General features: G+C 39.4%; 1 protein-coding gene across 1 annotated transcript in view; it reads left to right on the top strand.

The window, feature by feature from the left end:
* Positions 1-972: 972 nt before the first annotated feature.
* The window catches only part of LOC145983986 (uncharacterized), a 61121-nt gene continuing 56093 nt past the window's right edge, over positions 973-6000 (top strand). Inside the window, exon 1 of the mRNA XM_083117234.1 lies at positions 973-1120. The gene's annotated coding sequence lies outside the window, so the exon portion shown is untranslated. The remainder of the gene's footprint in view (positions 1121-6000) is intronic.

Raw genomic sequence — 6000 nt, 5'->3', positions numbered from 1 at the left:
CTACAACTTTGCATATTTTCCTACCTCAGGCGGCTCTCTCAGTATGTCAAATTCCAAATGAATCAAAAAATGCAAGGTAAGGACCTTGTTGATTTGACAACAACTTTTACCAAGAAGCTCATAAAAATACAGTGATGTCGTTATTTTAATCTTAAAGCTCGTGGTGTTTGAATATAGGTGACGTATTCCTTGTTAATGTTTTGAAACAAATTATTGCTTGTTTTTATTAAGTAATGAGGCGCTATAGAAAATGTCGTCTGCTACAGTTTTTCTTCCCTTCTTACCTGGCGCAACTAAGCGAGAGAATGTCTTCACTTTTGCGCCGCAAACCAGTTCTTCCAGTTGTATATAAAGCTCAAAGATACTGACTCTCTAGGGACAGACTCCAGTGCCTGCACAAATGCAGTTTACATTATTGTGCTAAGTGGCAGTGGGATTGACACTTGAGTGCCTTCAAGTCACCCCTTCCACCACAACAGTGCTATTAGGAAGGTTGCAGTAGCTAGCTATATTGGGTATCTGAAGTGGGTAACTTAGAAAGAGGCTCATATTTAAGAAAATGAAGAAATGGATGTGATCCAAGTACGATTTAGTTCGGCACGAATTTTGGCAGAACCTAAATCCCCCACCCTTTTATCTTCCCCCTCGTAATATCAGCATGTTGCAGTTGCAATACACAGGGGATTAAGTTGCTAGCTCGCTCGTGCCACCTTTTCTGGAAAGAAAGGGTGTTAATGTTAACAATAGCCAACGCTTGGGAAAGAAGTTGTTTTCAAACTTTTTTTATAAATTCTTCCTCGAAGACCATTAAAAACGCCTTCGTACGCACATTTTATGTTACTGTAAAATCGGCTGCATTAAACCCATTATAAGGCACGTACACCAAATTTCTTTGTCCTGCAGAGGAGGAGAGGGGGTGAGGGGGGTGACCATATTTTTTTTCCTTCAGGATGTTATTTCCGTAACCGACAAGGAAACAGCCAATCGGCGTGTTAAGTCATGAGCTGTTTCCACCCACTCACGGACGTATGACTATGCGTTGTGTGCAGTGCGCTTGGTAACACGGATTAGAAGAGCAGCCTATACTTCTTCCCGCTTGAGTGACTGCAAGCACTGAAATGTGAGTATTGAAAACTGTCACCTTGTGCATGATTGGAGTGCGTGGACAATGTAACGTTTAAATTAGCAATTGGAAATTGGCATTTACATATAGAGAGCTCTGCGGGGTGTATATTTGGGGTGGTGATATGAAGTTTGTGGTCTTAGGACCTTATCGCTGTTCCTAGCAGGGGTTTGCAAGCAAAGCAATGACTTGGTAAACGATGCGGACTTTTCGATACAAGAAACCGTTACAGCTTTAAATGGATGTATTTGGTAGATATTTCTAATTCGCTTGGACACGGGGAGCAATATTTGCAATCGCGACCATCCCCTTTATAGACTGTTTCGATTTATCCGAACTTAGGGTCCGCTCACACGAGGCTACCAAGTTGTTCGTAGCTTTTCTGCCACTGCAAGCTATCGCGACGGTGAGGATGATGGCACCGATGAAGTGATGGTCGCAAAGGAACAGAGGTGTCCACGTCAGGACTCGACCGTCGGTGCGACATCATTGGTCCAACGCCTAACGTACTCTGTGTCAGAGGTGACTGAAGCGCCCACAACCACGCTAGATTCTATAAGTAGGATTTGTCGCTTCACACAGGGTGGTGGTTTCACCGAGCGGTGCGTTTATTGAGCGCTCGTACAGCCATTCCCGCTTCACAAATGCATGAAAAACGACCCAGAAACTAGCAGATTTCGAAACAGGGTAAGCGGCAGCCACAAATTTCAAGTATGTATGTATATGTGCGGATAAATGACACTCTTTCTTTTCACACTCACTATGTTCACAACAATGTTCAACATCAGAGGACCCCCTCCCCATAGACAAAGTTATCGCGCGCTACACCTGGGTACATGGAACATTCGCTATTGGCAGCGTACATACAGAACAATATTCTTAAAATATATGCACCATAAAGAAGGGTGCCAACAGGGAGGATTATGGCGCAGACTGCACCATCGATTCTTTTCCTTTGGGGGCAGTTTAACAGACTATTGTAATAAAATATATGTAAAACGTTTACACCTTACGTGCACCATATTAAATCCATTAGATGAAGAAAAGGAAGTATTTAGGGTCAAGGGTGCCCACAGGAAGGTTTGTGGACACAGGTTATCCACCCAACTTTTGGGGGAGCGGATTTTTTGTGATCGAAATTTGATCAAGTGAAGAGTACAGCATTGGACACAAGTTGAATTACGTTATCAAATAACCATTGCTGTTATAGAAATAATAATTTGTAGACTGCCAAGGGAATTGCAACGGGTAATATGTAGAGATGGAAGTGGTCGAAAAGAAACCGGCTTTTTTGGGAAGAAAAAAAACCGGAGTTTTTTCCGCGGCTTTTTTGGTTGGGCCTTTTTCGCATTTTTTGACAAAAATGTCTCAAAATTTATAAATATAAATTACAATTTACAGTATGAAATTCGCAGCTAGACATAAACAGTATTTTCAAAAAAGCTGGATTTTTTGAATGGGTGGTTCTTTCCGAGTGTTATCTTCATTATATGATTTTCAACATTTGAATTTGTCATATGAACACGTACATGAAGCAAAAAACAAAATGCTTTTCTACCATTTGAAAATCTAGTATCAAATCTCTCTACATTATAAAATATATTTGTATTCTGGCTTTCCATGTCTAATTTGGTTAAATAGATGCTAAACCTGGTGAGGGAGCAACTAGTAATATATTTTGGCTGCTTGTTGCAAAATTCTCAACCTTTGTGAGACCACAGCCCAGTAAATTTATTTCTCACAAGACGATGCCCTGAACCCAAAAAATGCATTCATAAATAAATTTTTGATCTTTAATGTTTATATGTAAATTAATATGCACCCTTAATTAATATTAAACATTAATATATCAACTTTGGCATAATCATAAAGAGTAATAAATAGTTCAATTGTGTATAGAATTGCTGTCAAATATAAAATTAGATTTAAATTAGTTGTCAACTCCTGGCATTAACGAACGTTTTCTGCCTCGGCGGTTGAGACACTGGCACTAAAACTGAAGCAGAAGCAAATAAGATTGGCCGCAAATGGCACAAAATCTATTTAAGAAATCTGGACTGGACCTACAGTTTGAAATGAGATCTGAAGCACTTTGCCTCCACTGAGGATTGAACCTCAGACACCAAACATGGTCAGAAGTGCTCATCAGGACTACACGTTTAGTTTTAACCATAGCTTACCCGTGCCGTACGAGAAACTTACAAACTTTGGGGAGGGGTTGTTCCAACAGGGCCACCCTTTTCCTTATCACTAAAATTCAAGAAACCATATTGAATCACTGCTTCCTTTGTTGATTATATATGTGCAGTTATTTATTAATTATAATAATTACAAAAATTATTATCATTAATAAAAAATAATAACCAATTATTGTACGAGTGTCTCACACATATTTTATCATTCACTAAAACTCACAAAATCTATAATCATTTTTTATTAATGCTTTTTATAGAGGTGCAGTTGTTTATTAAATATAATAATTACAATAATTACCATCATTACAAACCAAATGTACACTGTCACTGGCATGAGTTTCTCGAATGAGACACATTCAGAGATGGCGCCAGATAGGCCCAAAAAGTGCATTTTGGCTTCTATTTACATTACGTTTATGTTTTTATGAACAAAAGTAATACAGAAATACTGGGAACATCCTACGGAACAATGTAATTGGGATTGAACCCACTAGCCCTTGATTGCAAGACAACAACATTCCATTATGCCATTGGGTCCACATACACATGTAAGGCAAGAACAAATTGGTAACAACAAGCAATGGCCAATATCTGTCTCTTGGCTGCTACATCATGTAAAACTCTTTAGTTAATTGTAAAATATGTCATTACAAACCTGTAAACTCATAATAGTAACTTCAAGTGAAATAGGTTAGTTGTAATTGGTAAAAAGCCAAACAAAGCAAAAATTTCTTTTTTTTTTAAAAAAAAAAGTCTATTAAAAAAGCCGGCTTTTTTGCAACTCTAGTAATATGCATTATCGGGGAGGAGGGGGCAATATGCAACTTACATGTTAGGTCTTAAATTGACACCTGAATTCTGGTGGGCGATTGAGAATTAAACGTTGGGGGGACAATAACCAACCCTTGAATATCAGTGTTAAGCTTACATTATGACGGGAATTTGATTTAGCGAGGAGTGAGCATTAAATACGGGGGGTGTAATACTATCACGTCTTAGACGTTTGCGGAAAGTATGGTGTGGGAACTTAGAATTATTATTATTATTATTATTATTATTAGTAGTAGTAATAGTATTTTGGAGAGGGCAATATCCACTCTTCAATATCAACAGTACGTCTAAAATTTGCGTGGTAATTTTGGTGGGAGGGGGATGCTTGATAAAGTGATAAATTGGTAAGGGATTTCTGTAGTGGAGGGAGGGTTCGAACATTTTATTTTATTAAATTTTATTACGTGGTTCGACATTACAGTGGTTAAAACCCCATTTTTAAACTTCAAGCCCGATTGACCTATCTGTGCATAAAGTGGACTTGAACTTTGCCAAACTAATTATCTGTATTCTGCATTTTTGTTATTTAGCGTCGCGTTTCTGCCACTTTTGACTAATTGCAATGTGAGGATGAGTAACAATATGATGAAATTGATGGATACTCACAAAGAACACCCAAGACCAGGTCGGGATTCGAACCCGCGACTCCTGATCTCGTAGTGCTCTGTACTAACCACTCCGCCACGGAGATCGACGCAAACCAGGTATCTTCAATTACTGAAACTGGTGATATTCCTCTTAATTAGTTTTTCGTTTATTGTAAACTTATTTTTCTGTCTCATAAAGACAATGATGACGGAGAATGATACATGATACATACGTAGAATACAATAAGGAACAAATGCTGAGACCCAGGATGATGGGCATGGTAGTACAGTACAGTCACCGGCAATAAAAATAGGATACCTATATCCTGAAATGCTTCCCTGAATGTCGTTTTGTGTTGCTTGACTCTACGGCGGTGGCAGAAGTTGCCATTGAAAACTTATCATTAAAATGAAGGCTTCAATAACACGGCCATGCACAAGACCGCACCAAACATTCAACTCGGGCGAGTCACGTTGATGCTCAATGAACTCATGAGACGGCTGTGAGCCCCAAATACGACAATTGTGTCGGTTAACAGTACCACTGACATGAAAATTGGCCTCATCGGTAAAAATAACATTGTTTAGAAAATCATTGTTTTCTTGAATCTTGTTCAGCATAGAAACAGCAAACTCTGATCTTTTAGTCTTGTCTGTAGGCTTAATTTCATGCAAAAGTTGTACCTTGTAAGCTGTTAGACGAAGCCTCTTGTGCACCACTTTATGAACAGTCGATCTTGGTATCCCCAACTGAAGACTACGTCGTGTCAAGGATTTTTTTGGGGCTTTGAAGAGCGAATTCTTTCCACGTCCTCTTCAGAAACAGGCGGCCTATCTGGCGACTTTTGTTTCAGACACTTGCAGTTTCTTTAAACGCTTTAAGCCATTGACGAATGGCTTTGTCCGAAGGCGCAACACCACCATATTCGCGTCGAAAGTTCCGCTGTACAGTAATAACAGATCCAGTTTCTACAAGCCATATCACACACTGCGCCTTCTGGTGTGGCGTCGCCGTTGAACTGAACTGCACGGCTCGGCTCGACCACTTCAGGGTCAACGCGTTGCCAACCTTTGTTGGAATAAACTGCAAACGGCGTGAATAAAACTTGACGAGCTACTGATTTCAAAGTAATTAACTAACCTGAGTTACCTAATATCGTTTGCGCGCTATGATTGTTTAAATCTCCGTAGTAGTTCTTTTATAGACACCCTGTACTTTAATAAGCCGGCTCGATCTCGCTACCGAAGTTTCTACGTTCAAGTC

Source organism: Lepisma saccharinum, chromosome 2 (assembly GCF_977018435.1).
Source record: "Lepisma saccharinum chromosome 2, izLepSacc3.1, whole genome shotgun sequence".
NCBI classification, from domain to species: domain Eukaryota; kingdom Metazoa; phylum Arthropoda; class Insecta; order Zygentoma; family Lepismatidae; genus Lepisma; species Lepisma saccharinum.
Note: the sequence above shows the minus strand (reverse complement) of the source record. Positions and strands in the feature narration are given on the sequence as shown.